This window comes from Python bivittatus, unplaced genomic scaffold, assembly GCF_059951505.1.
Source record: "Python bivittatus isolate LINGU-HERP-01145 unplaced genomic scaffold, Pbiv_v1 ctg000140_np1212, whole genome shotgun sequence".
Classification (NCBI taxonomy): domain Eukaryota; kingdom Metazoa; phylum Chordata; class Lepidosauria; order Squamata; family Pythonidae; genus Python; species Python bivittatus.
In genome coordinates, this window is record NW_028277043.1 from 1,775,649 (window position 1) to 1,789,775 (window position 14,127).

Here is a 14,127-nt window from a genome sequence, read left to right on the forward strand (position 1 = left end):
CATCTCCAGCATGTTGTTAAAATACTAAGTGGGTTGCTGGGCCTTAAAGGTTGCCTATCTATGAAGCCCAGGCTCTCAAATTCTCAAGTTACACCTACTGAGTCTAGTAAAAGCAACTGGAACCCACAAGCTGAATTCTCTGGCGTACAGCAGCCGCAGAGGAAACCAGCTAGCCACAGGCTAAGAAATCAAAAAGTAAAACCATTAATTCAGACAGGATGCAGATGACTGAAGACATTTGTGATGGGTTGGGTGGGGGGTGGGGGTCAGACATACTCAAAACAAAATCATGGATGGCAGGAAACAGAATCCAGGTTATCGGGAAACCGGCTTTGATCTCCTCTGATTGCTCTGTGCACGTAGCAGGATGTTTTCAAGCCTTGAGATGGAAGTCTGGAAGGCCTTATGCAGAGACATTGTATTTTCATAAAAATGACTCATGCAGCCCTCAAACAAATAAATAAATAAAGCAAGCAAGCAGGTGGCCCAGCCACTAATGTCCTTTCCAGAATGGCTATTGAGAATTTCTCCCATTCTTCCCCCACGGCTCTTTTGTTTCCTGAGACCCGAGGGTTCCTCTAGGCTGGCGTAAGTGATTTTGTTCCTGTTGTTTGGACTGGCATTTGCTGTGTGCTCTGGTACCCCCAGGACCCCGGCTTGGCAGATGCTGCTTCATGTTTCCCAGCTGTGCTCGTTGCTTTCCAGACACCCGCGCGCACTAAGCATGCGTCGGTGACGTCATGAAGTCACAGACCGAGAAAGCTTTGGGATATTTGAATCATTACTTAGTGAGAAACCTATTCCCTAGATTTTCTGGCTCTCGCTCCGAAGGCTGCAGCAAATGCCGTCTGCGCAAGGGAGGGATCCTCTATCCTAACAGTCAAGCTCTGGGGAAATGTGCAAATGCCAAATACATAAAACACTGGAAGACATCTACAAAAATAAGAATAAAAAAAATCCTGATTTGTGATGAGCACTGAAAGGGTTTCAAAGCACGACCATGTTTGGGCTTAACTAGATGATATGTCAACTGTGTTCCATGCCTTTCAGATTCTGATACGGATGTAAACACATGCTAATCCAATACAGATTCAAACTGTGCTTGGGGAGGGGAAATCGAATCCTCCCCCCTTGTGCTTGGTTTGAAAAAAAAAGAAATAACAGCCACCCTAGCGTGGGGTTATTTTAAAAAAGAGAGATTTTTTTTTTTAATGTTTTAGGCTTACTTTCATTTGGAAAATCTGAATTTGTTTTTAAAGAAGGGGCTAGAGGGAAGGACTAGACTTTCTTTTCCCCCGTATAGAGATTCCAATCCAGATTGCATTATTTATAATTACGCAAATCAATTTAAACATTTAAATAGAGCTAAATACGTTCATGGGGATATTAATCAACTTAAAGCTTGCGTTGAGTAATTTTGGAGCACATTTAAATTAAAAAGGCGACATCTCATTGATAGGGTCAAGATGTAAGGGCTTGCTGTTTTATTTATGTTGATAGCTAGAATGGTAACTTTTATTGAAACAATTGTAAATAAACTTTATTGTGGTCTTAGGCCAAAATCAAATGAAACAACCATTACACGCCATAATATACATCCATATAATTTGATCCACTTTTATAAACATTCATCAGACCTAACCTCAATGTTATGGCAAAATTTGGGGCAAGATTTTGCCACCTGATAAATGACTTTAGTGTTTCTGTCTGCTAGCTCTAACTGACAAAAAATCCATCTGAATGCCCAGGGAAAGTTTTAATTAAAGGAAGCAGCAGCCACTGAAACACAGTCTGCAGTCTATGAACTGCAGAGCAAGCATCTGTTTCTGTCCTGATAAACACCAAATAAGTAGAAGGTCTCCCAACATGCCCCAATGTTTCTGATGGTGCTTCGTGATTGTTTGCTCCTTCCTCAGGAAAAGCTGATGGGAGTGGGGGACAAAGCCTTCTCTGTGGCGGCTTCTGCCCTCCCAGGTGTCTTCAGAGTGGCTTGGCCTTTGCTTCTGAAATGATTTTAAAAAACATCCATTCTAACTTTTATTAAAGGTTTTAAATGGGACGTTTGGCTCATACAATAAGTAACAGTTAAAAAATTATAAGCAGTGTGGACAGGCTTGGAGAACACAGGAAGCCATAAAATGTGGTCTACAAACTACAGTGACTGTTTCCTACGTCGTCCAGCCAGTCATACTACGGCATAAGATAAGGGCCCAGCTGAGCCATTGTCTCTCGGCCCAAGAGACACACGTCCCATTCCATCTCAAAGAAGGATGCTTGTTGGGAATCATGGCAGGGTCTCTACTGCATCCGTAGCTCATGTGAGGATGTAAGACCTGACCCATCTCTTGGGTCTTTTAGGCGGGCAATGAAAAGATTATTCCCCCCAAATGTAATTTCTTTTGAAATTGTTTGGAAATGCCCATATATTTGAAAAGCCATCTGCAAATGCATTATGTGCTGTAAGTACACGTTATGTGTGTGTGTATGCGTGTGCACTTTCAAGTCAGTTTTTTGTTTTTTACTCCTGGCGACTGCAGCTTTCTTGGAAAGATTTTGGAAGTGGTTTGCCCTTGCCTTCTCCTTCCTAGGGCTGAGAGAGAGGGACTGGACTAGATCAGAGTCACCCAACTGCCTTTGTGGTTAAGGCAAGACTGGACCTCATGGTCTCCCAGTTTTTAGCCTGGTACGTTAATCACTACACCAAACTGGCTCTAAATTTGGTGCCTTCAAGTCAGTTTTTGACGACTAGTCCCTGCAGTTTTCTTGGCATGTTTTTTCGGAAGTGCTTTGCCATTGCCTCCTTCCTAGGGCTGAAAGGAAGTGACTGGCCCAACTGGTTTTGTGCCCAAGGCAGCCCTAGAGAACTCATGGTCTTCTGATTTCTGGCCTACTGCTTTAACCACTACACCAAACTGGCTCTCTTCCATATACTGTAACGTGATTACCTATTGTATTTAGTAGCACATCACATACAGAAGTAATTAAGCGAATGGGCTCAGTAGGAACCCAAGACACCCAACAAAGAACTGAACAGAAATACCCAAACCGGTGAGCTTGTCCCATAACAGAACCTTGTCTCAGACTAAGCCAACTTTTCCAGCCTCGGTGCTTTAATCCCATGAGAACCCTGCAGTGTGCATCTTGCCTTGCGAATAATGCCTGTAATTACTCTGCTTCAGGGACCAATTTCTTTTTCTGTCCACCTGTGACCTCCCTCCCAACACAAAAGGAGTGGGGAAACGGTCTTTTGTTGACGTTCCCAAGGAATAACTTCAGGAGAAGGAAAATGAATACTGACTGCCATTGATAGTCTCTAATGCAGCCCCCAGAAACGCGTAGGGAAAGCGCAGGAACTCGGCAATGGCCGATATTGTTCCATTTATTGCGGCGATGATTCTGTCAAAGAATGTGTCAGAAAGTATGTTCTCTCCATCCATTGCTACAAAAACGCAGGACCATATAAGTGATTGAAGGTCCTGCAAACTTCATGCAATTCTAGCAGAACAAGCTGAATGGCAGAACGGCTGTTTTCCATTCTTGCATTTTGCTTCAGCTTGCTGATTTAAAATCTGGCCTGTTTTTTGTCAGTGGCACCAAAGAAAAACAAAAACAGCGCACTCCCAAACTGGAAATGTTTTACTTAATACAATGTTAGACTAATTGCAACGGTGGGAATACTGTGAAACTGATGCTGTTTAAAGCAGAAGGGTGCAGTCTTCTTTCCATAGGAGAACACTCCCCTCCCAATAGACAAATTAAATTCAACATCTACTGCATTTCCATTTTCCCCAGGACATGCATTGTGTTCTGTGCCTTTTGATTTATTGCCATTTACAGCTCACTTTTCTTCCAAAAATGGTACTCAACGCTGGATAATAAATAAATGAAGATTAAAACAAAAACAAAAAACAGGATTGGAATAAAACAGAGTAAAAGTGCAGGTTAGAAAACATACCATGGAATAATCAACAATCCGTTCCACAGGATGCTGGCCTCTTCTAGGAAGAGGGAGCATGTAGACAGGCAGGGAGGGAGATTCTGGGCCCACCTGCCTCACGTGATACTGATGTGAAGATTGATAAAGGGTCCTGCTGCTGATCTGAGCACACGGACACCCAGCACAAAGTGGAACTAGAGATGGAGGCGTAATGAAGGAGTAGCGTTCAGATTTCAGCCTGCCCAAACTGCAACTCAGCAAGTCCTTCAGTTTACTCCTTCCCCTGGTTTTGATTTGGTTCTGCCTTCCCAAAAGGCACTTGAGGCTCTGTCCTTCTGAAATAATAGGTTTGCCAGTCAGGTCTGGAGATGCTCCTTTTGAGGAACCTGATCCACATGGGCTTTATTTCTCATCGCTACCTTTTGTTTGATGGAAGCAAGCTTTTACCCAGCACCCCCCCCCCCAAAGCTATCTCCTGTGGAAGGGTGGACAGCAGCAGTGCAGGGGACGTTCTTGGCGCAGTTTCTTCTCAAGGACATCTGCTCTTCAGTTTCAAACCCAGCATCCAGCACCGTCCTGACTAGGAGAAAACACCAGAGAAGTCATGTTGGCGTCTGCCTGTGTGAGTGGTAGGAGAGAAAGAACGTGATTTACCATAAAGAGCTAGAAGATGGCTCTGCGCCATCCATCTCTCAGAAGAAAAACAAACAGCATAGCTAGATCAGGCCGAGGATGAGATTAAAAAGAGCCAAAATGTAGGTCACATACAATAATTGCAACACAGCTGGAGTTCTTTTTGGCAGCTGCAGAGCTAAGGCTCGCACTTTCTGGAAGCAGGGAGCGCCATTCCCATGGATTGTTCTGGGTTCCCTCTTTATTTGCAGGCAGGATGTCAGTCTTTATCACTAGCTAAGGGGAAAGGACAACTTATCTTTCTTATTTTTAATGCATGTGCACACTGGGAAAGAATTATGTTGGAAAAACTGCCTGATTTTCTGCAAGGCTCTTAAGGTTCTTAACCCACCCCCGCCCCCCAGTTCTATCCTCCTCCCTTTGCATTTTAAAAATATTTTCAAGCAAGTTGCATTACAAGGACGGAAAGATTTAAAGTGGCTCTTTTGATAAAGACAGCCGAGAGGAAGGTCCCACTTGTATGCTTAACGTTAGAACACTCAGTGAACATAGCTGGAGCTGCTGGCACTTTTAATCCTTCATTCTTTTCATTAAAAGAGTTGTAGAATACACTCGGGAGCAAAGGGAGAAAGAGGACGGTGGGGAAAGAAAAGTGGGGCATTGTACTGTGAATGCAATTCCTTCTCTCGTGTTGAAGCCACTTTCCTGTTGCATTCCATCTTAAGTACTTCCTTCCTGATCAAATAATGGCATTCAGGAAAGACGAGGGAAAAGGGAAACGCTCCCGCCAGATGCAAAGCAAAATAGCAGCTGGGAAGACAAAACCCAGGCGGTCGAAAAAATAAAAAGCAGTCCATCAGGTATGGCTGAAATCTGGTCGCATGACCTTGACTGGCCAAACTGTTGAGTTGCAGCTTCTGGAGGTCTTAATCTGGATTGCTGAAAATCAGCACATGGTTTCTTCCTGTTTTGCAGGAACCCACCCACCCCCCAGTGGCCTAAGCCCTAAAAGAGGTTTAGCTTACCTTAAAAAAAAAAAAAAATCCAAGAAATACTCAATTGGGACCCCAAACATACAAATGCAAAATACTGGCCCTTCTTGTATATCTAAAGTGAATCAGTCCAGTTTCTATCATCGCCCCATTCGCTGCAGCTTTGCCTCCCTAATATTAAAAAAAAAATGCTATAAATAACTTGGATAAATAAAAGGACATAAATAATACTAGAATTTATAGCGTTTAGATTATTCATGGTAAAATTCATTGTAATTTTATAGGACTCTTTTGCGTTTTAATTCCTGTACTCTGTAATTTGACGTCCGCAATTTTATCTTTATCTTCTTTTATTCTATCAATACTTTTTATTTTCATTTCTATTGTAGTGTCATTGTGATGTTGTTAGTCCTATGCTGGTCTGTGACTGAAATAAAATTGAACGATGGACTTAAATAAAAGGTGGGATAAAAATCTAATAATAATATTATACCCGCAGCAGTCAGAGTACTTTGTAAGTAAGGGCTAGTTCAGTCCAATGCCAGTGGCATTAAATCCCATCTCCCACTGATAGGAGGATTCGTTTTAAACTTCTAATTGGGGTTTTGGAATGGGATGTGTGGTTGATGAGTTTTTCTACTTCTCCATATTTAGCATTCCTTTTATTACAGTTTTTGAAATCATTTCTAGGCTGTAAGCCATCATGAGAAGACGGTGATCTTGAAAGGCAGTTAAACATGGTAGGAAAAAGATGCAGAGTATCGCTTCTGGAATTCTTTCCAAACCCTTCCCCAGCAATGGCCGTAGGAAGCATCTGTGGTTTCTTCTAAGTAACGTGTGGTGTGTGGGTTTCTGCTCTCTCCTCACATTGCATGTGGGTGATGTACACGCAGGGAAGCACCAGGCCACTGCATGTACTCCACGCTGGATCATGGGAGTGCTTACAATGCAGCCGTTGGCAGAATTTGTAGCTGCTGTCCAACCGTCCCACCACAAGGATGTACTAAGGCAGGATTCCCCAGCGTGGTCAATATCAACCCCCAAGAGTCATTGGGACTATCCAAGAGTCAGTGATTCTTATTATTGTTATTATGACTATTTGGAGTACAATTAATTAAAGTTAGAGCCAGTTTGGTGTAGTGGTTAAGGCACAGGTCTAGAAACTGGAAGACCATGAGTTCTAGACACAAGACCAGCTGGCTGACCTTGGGCCAGTCACTCTTTCTCAGCCCTAGGAAGGAGGCAAGGGCAAACCACTTCTGAAAATCTTGCCAAGAAAACTGCAGGGACTAGTCCAGGCAGTTGCCAGGAGTCAAAACTGACTCAAAGGCACCAAAAAACCCCCAACAACAACAAAAAACCACCCACACATACACAGAAGGTAAAGTAGTATTTATTTTATTATTTTCATATAATAAATGTTTGCAGGTCAATGAACAACCTGAAACTTCATGAAGGAGTCAATGAGCTGAAGAGTCTGGGGACTCCTGAACTAGGGGATTTATTTTTCTGGAATGTTTTTCCCACAGCTCCAAGCGATGTGCAATCCATTTTCAAACTCCCCACAGCTTCTTTCCTTACCTCAAATCTGGTCCTATTTTTTTCAGTTTTCAGAGAGTTATCCTGCTGATGAAGAGAGGACAGAATCATAGCTCTTGTTACATAATTTTCTTCCAAAATTCCACTGAGTTGGAAAGAGTAAAAACAGAATGAATGAGTGAATAAACAGATTATATGCTCCTTAAAGGAGAAATAACTTAAAAGCTAGGAGTCCCTTAACTAGAGAATAATACAAATCCTTAATATCTGCCAGAAATGTAATGTTAAAGAAACCCAAGACGTCATTAGAAATTGGGTTTAATTTAATGGCCTTTTAAGTACAAAGATCCTTTCAATTTGTTTGCAGAATCAGACTAAACGGAAGTATTTTAACTCTGACTCAGCTGTTCTTTATGGCCATGTTTTACATACCTGGCTATTCTCAAATAACAAAGTTCCTGGCAAAAAAGTGGCATTTAATATAAGTTCATAACAGCACAAGGGAAGTAGAGAAACAATATCTGGCAAACAATTTTCCATTACAAATGACAACATCCTAACAGGTATACATGTGTTTGGAAACAGTAAGTTTCTCTATAAACAAAAATGAAAGCACCAGCATTCATTTTAATACCCATGTACGTATTTATAAATAAAAAAAAAGTTTCCACATTTAATTTTAACTGCTTTGCACTGGATGTCTTGTTTTGCAATGAAGGAATGGGCTAAAGCATTATGTACGGTTCACAAAAAGGCCATGGTGATGAAGGGAGGCAGAGAGAGAAAACTGAAAAAAAAAAGTGGAAAGCTCAATTTAATTTACATAGCAATCTGTGTATAAAGTGGAGAATTTTGTTCTCTTTATCAGAAATTTGAGAAGTTTCACGTCTACAATTATAATGCTCAAAATGTTGTAACAATAAATTGAAGCAGAAAAATGAAGTCAAAAGTAATGACACATTACATATAATTTTTTATCCATTTATTAAATTATGATACTATGACGGTATTTGATTGAATTAAAGATTAAGACTGTTAGAAGTAAAAGGACAGAATATAAAGTTGGTTTATTTGATCAAGGTTAAAAGAAGACATTTGGTTTGCAATGTTTTGCCAACCCTTTATGAACTTTTTGCTGACACCAGGATTGAAAAGTTGAGGTTTTATGGATTTGCTTATAGATAAGGGATGGGATTTGGGATGAAGAGATATCTGTTTAACCTTATAAGGGATGAAGAGTTATTAAATTTGTTTATACTTGTTGTGATGAAGGTTAGAAGTCACTTCTTTATATATTTCTTTTCTTTTACTTTATTATATTCTTTCCTTTCTTTTTCTTTTTTTCCTCTACTCCTATTCTTTTTTTACGTTCTCTTTCTCTAAATTTAGTTTGTATTAGTTTTTACTATTGTAATTAAAATTCTTAAGAAAAATTATATTTCAAAAAGAAAAAAAAAGTACTGGCTATATCCATAGTTTTGTAGTTTTAGGGCTGTCTTCTTAGGTGGACTTATCTGGGTGAATATTCCTTTGCACAAAATGGTCCTTCCTTTGGAATAAAATGCCTAAGATAGCTTGTAGGTTTCATAAATATGCTGAACAGTGTAATGTTATCTTCTAAATCCATCTTGTCCTTTGTGGTACTATCCAGGACCAAAACTTACTTCATGTCCAACATGGATAAGAGTGATTTACATATTTGGAAGGGATCAGGTGAGGAAAGGTTAAGGTTGCACTTAATGGTAAGTGATGCATTTCATATTGTTAAAACAGTAAGCTCAGTTTAGCTCTGCTAAAAATGTACCTCTGTTCCAAAACTGTGCCATTTTTTCCAGAATCCATTTTTTCCCCCAACATTTGTCAAAGTTTGCATGATCTGCTAGGTATCATCCCATCCAAGCACTCATAAAGAGGGCTTGGAATGCCTTAGTCATGCCTCATTTTTTCCCCAAAATTTCTGGTATTAAGATATACCAATGGGGGTCTCCTGTTGCCTGAACTGTAAGATTTGATTTTCCCTTTGCATGTGTGTGGATTCACATAATCAGAGTAATCTGGTTTGTTTTCTTATGTGAACTTAGCCTCAGCCTTGCAGGAGGGCCAGCTATAGCCTGCACCTTCTTTATAATCAGGCCCATCATCAAAAAGTAGAAGTAAACTTTTGATTTTAAGAATATTAATAATGCTGATGAAGAAGGTATCATCTACTGTTATGATGTAGCTAACAGACTTTCATGCTTCTTCATTGTTTAGCAATATTTACACCCTGCTCCAATCCAAACATACAATTTGGTCAAAAACAAAACAAAACTATACCAGCCAAAATATCAATAATTTAAAAGTATCAATAAACAATGTTAAACATCATAGGCACCATTAAGCTAGAGTAAATCAAAGGCCACTGGAACAACCCTGCTTTGGCCTCTGTTGGTAGAATTGCCTCTTCCTTTCTTTCTTAATCAGCCCTGTCCTTTTGCACGGAGGAGAGAGAAGAAGAATGCAAAGGTGTTATTTGGCTGGTTCAGTCTGGCTCTTGCAAAGTGGTTGTTAAATTCTTTGACTTCCCCCAAGGAAGTGACAGAGGTCCAGGTTGAGTAAAGAGCTTATGATCTCCAGCAACAGATCTCAGCAACTTGCCTCTGGACACTTGGGCACTTACTGCTTCAACTCTCACTGCCTGCATCAAATACACCTACGGCCCCTTTCAGCACACACGTCAGGAAGAAGGTTACTCCAGTTTCCCACTAGGCAAGATTCAAGATAAGAGTCAAGCCAAGCTGGAGAAGGAACAAAAGCCAGGGTACAACCAGTTCTTGCTGTTTAGTTGATACCTTAATCCACAAAGTTTTTAATAGACATGTACAGCTTCTTTCCTTTTTGTGATTTTGGATATGCTTAGGATGGGAGAATCTTTTTTTAAAGATTAAAAATGTGGATAGGTTGGGCCTTTTTTTGTTTTCTAGTCTAGGTAGGGCCGTAACTGGCAGTCTGACCAAAGGATCCTCCACCTACTGTTCAAGAAGGAACTACAAATCCAGGAAGAACCTCCTGCCCTCCACCAAGCTCCTTCTCCAAGGTGACTTTCCAACCAGCTCCTTCAGGGACAGCACAACTCATGTCTAGAACAAGCATTGAGATTGAGGTTTCCAGAAGACCATTTGCTGAGAAAAAACATCTCCATCTTGCTAAGTTTTAGTCTGATCTTATTTCTCCCCATGCAGTCCCTTACAATCTCCTCTCACCAATTCCAAGGCTTCCACAGAAGGTCAAGACATCCACAGCCCATCGTGAAGTGGCAAAGTACAATTAAGTATCATCAGCATGCTGATGAAAACTCACCTCAAACTGTTGGATGACTTCTCAACAGCAGTTTCATACACATTTTGAATTACATTTTGGAGAGGACAGGGGCTCAATCATTCTTCCCCCCATAACTATTGACTGGAATTGCATGCTCAAGTAGGAATGGCATGCCTGAAAAACAGTGCCCCTGACTCCCAACCATATTATTGAAGGTTGCTTCGAGTAGTTCAGGCATGAGAAGTATATCAGGGAAACTTCAAACACCGTGGACCTTTCCTGCTACCCATCCATCTCTGAGTCTGCAGAAAACTATACCAGCATGAAATTGGCTGTCCCCTTTTATGTTCCCTAGCTTACTTCCATTGCCTCTGTTTCCAGCCACTGCAACCAGTTGAGTTCCTCCTTGGCACTGGGCCTCAAATCAAATACATTTTGCACACCATGAGACTGTCCTTGAATGGTTCCCAAACAAGAGGAAAATGCTATTTTAATACTGGTCCAACTAAAGGTCGCTTAAACTCTTCAATTATGGGCTGGCCTGGGAATGAGATGAAAACAGATTTATGAGGACATCGCAGAAAAAAAGATGTTTGAGCCATGGTTAGGTGCACGTCTGAAAAAGCCAGTTGACTGAGGACAGGAGCATATAAGATGTAAGTACAAGCTCCAGGTGAAAGAAAGAGCTGCAGCAGAAGTAGGATGATGCCTGCTTTGTGTATAGAAAGCCTCAGGCTTGATTCCCCAGCATTTTCTAGATTGCAAAAGACACCTGCCTGAAGCTGTTAAGAGATACTGAGTCACCACCCATGTTGACAATGAGACCATAAATAAATGAATAAATGTTCTAAAATCTATTTTGAGGTACTACCTTTGGTAGGCCAAAGGAATATTTTCAAAATTCCTTACAGACCTTTGAGTATCCAAGAGTTCTTCATCAGGAAGATGGTTTACAAGCCAGGAAAGTAGAATGTGTGGGCAAGGAAGTGATGAGGGGTGGGGGTGGGGAAATGTAATTGGTGTTTAAAGCTATGCACCAAGTTAGTCTTTGATGGATAACTGGAGAATCTACAGACATGCAAACTGGGTGCTTTCAGAAATCGAAGTTGTGTTAGGCTGCACAAAGTTCTTTCCCTTAGCACAATGAGCAAGCAATAATCATGGGTTGCCCATTTTGGAAATATAAAAACCACCTCCGTCAATAGTGCTTCTTTGCTTAGCAAAATATATTTGGTCAGTTAAAAACAACAGAAAGTCTGCAAGTCAACAGTACCAAGCTGGATGGTCCATGGGAGTTGGAGATAACTTCCTAGATACTAAAAAATTAGCAACTCGAGAGAAGTTTCTCAAAGCTACGACAGTAGCAGTGAATGGTCTTAAGCTCCAAACACCATGAGACTTGGAGTTTAATCAGTTGCTGGGAAAAAGATTGCAAGACCTATGGCAGTGTTTCTCAACCCTGGCAACTTCAAGATGTGTGGACTTCAACTCCCGGAATTCCCCAGCCAGCCGTGCTGAAGATTCCAGTCCAGGAAACAATGAAAAAGCAATCAAGGTTCAATTAGCTGTTTCATGTCCCTAGGTTGTTCTTCTACCATGTTTGCTGTTCTCCAGGCAGAAGAGCTAGTTGGGTGGCTAGAGAGCTATCGTCATCACTGATAGATGCAATTGGTTCACTGTGCCTCATTATAAGGCAGTTGTAGAGCCCGTGCACTTTGGAGGATTCAGGGAACATGCTCAGTTCATGCAGCAACACATCAAATCTGTTGAGCTTGACCACTGCTCTGCTTGGTATGAAAGTGTGCTAGAACACACATGATCCCTTTCTGCAGCTGCTCACCTCCAAGGCGAAGAAATGTTCTTTTTCAATGAAATTCCCTGACCTGAATTACTTTGCTCCTTGGAGATGCAAAATAAAGCTTGCAAGAACTGATCAACTGCAGCAAACTAGAACACTTTGGATAAGCTTAATTTTTTGGTAAGACTGCTTTATTCCAATCTTAAACACACCTACAGGGACTGTGTTCATACGACACATTCAGCTTTAAACCATGATTTATAAATCACAATAGCTGGACTAATATCATGCTTAAGTCAAACCCAAACCATGCACAAAGTGGGAACCAAGGCAGCGAGGAAGCCCTACTGGGAAGTACTGCTGAATAAACATGCTTAGGTTTCACTGAAGGAGATGCAAGTTGCACGCACATTAAAGCTTGCGTGCAATTCCAGTTAGAAGGTACCTCCAGAAAAGGGGTGTTAATGCCACAACCCTAACCTTATATACCTGGGTATAAATTCTACTGAATTTATGAAAGGTTTCTTTCCAATCCTCATTTGGAGATTGAACCTTGATGAATTCTACCACCTCATTTCAAAGGGAGCATCCTTCTCTGTAGTTGTGCCCAAGAAGTAGAACTTTGTTGCAATTATTTCTTTGGCTCCTGCTTCTTTTAAAATTTCACTGATTATTATACTATCTTCATTGTTGTGGGGGACTCTATTATTTCTTTGTAAGCTGCCTTGAATTCTGTATACCCTGCTTTTTTACATCTTACTATAAAAAGTTATAATGTGCAAGATTTCAAATTCACCAGAACTTTTCAACAGGGAGAAGGAATAATAAAGCCAAATAAGAAGGAAACAAGTAGCTAATAATCAAACAACTGTACTCACTTTGTTATGGTTCACCATTTGTGATACATTTGGTTTGGGTTTGAGCAATCTGTATACTCAGTCCATAGTGACTTATTCAGTAAGTCATTATTAAAAATCATGGTTAGCCCAACACTGTAGGTGAAACCAGCCACAGTCTTAAAATGGAAGCAGGCTGCAGACATTTGGAAATTCTATCATTGTGATTGTTTCCAACAGTCTTCTAAGATCTGCTGGGAATGGGAAAAAAAGGGTTTACTCCCTATTTTGAAGAAAATAAAATCCAACCATTGCTAGAAATCACTTCTGGTTTTTTTCATGCATTCTACATTTTTTTCTTGCCAACGTCTTTGATACAATAATGTTAGAAAGTTTTGAGAAACCTAGTTCATGGTGTTTTCGTCTTTGAACTTAGCCTGAAACAACAAAATCAAGGAGCTGTGAACTTTGCCTCCCACAGGTCTGGTACTCACAGGTACCAGGTGGGCTTCACCAGATCTCTAGAAAGAGGGGAAAGATAAACTCAATTCTTCAAAAAAGAGGAGGAGGAGGAAAAAGAGGAGAAATTGAGGCAGACTCTTCTTGTTATATCCTTTGGTCTTATTTAATTATAGATATTGAGAATGGGATCTTGCATTCCTGTTAAACTTTGAAAAACTGTCAAATCTAGAAAGGGTTAGAAAAAATATCCCCCCTCCCCCCCTTTGGCATGCAATCTATTGGCCACAGCCATTTCCACTTCCAGCCTGTTAGCATTTTTTGTTCTAGCACAGTATCCCAACTGGAAAGCTGGCAAAGACCAGATCATGTGGTATCTCACCGTCTCTGTGATTCTCATTAGATTTTCCACCCACCCATCTACGAGAAGAAACAGACTCAGCTTGTTGTTGCCTTGCCTTTTGGAGCTTGTCCTTGTACACTGAGTGCCAAGGTGCAAACATTCGACCCAAGGCCCAAGTGCTCAACTCAGCAAGAACTGGTAGGAACCAGCACAGCCAGAAGTGTTGACAGCTCATACTGAATCAAAATGTCTAAGGAATGCCAGTTTTCTCTCCTCCTGTTCAAAGAAGC

At 40.9% G+C, this 14,127-nt stretch overlaps 1 long non-coding RNA gene across 1 annotated transcript; it reads right to left on the reverse strand.

The window, feature by feature from the left end:
- Positions 1-1,482: 1,482 nt before the first annotated feature.
- Positions 1,483-13,959, reverse strand: LOC148216453 (uncharacterized). The gene is made up of 3 exons (XR_015795347.1): positions 13,877-13,959; positions 7,144-7,246; positions 1,483-4,517 (listed from the first exon to the last, which is right to left on the reverse strand). It is a non-coding gene; the product is annotated as an uncharacterized LOC148216453 (long non-coding RNA).
- Between the last annotated feature and the right edge of the window lie 168 nt (positions 13,960-14,127).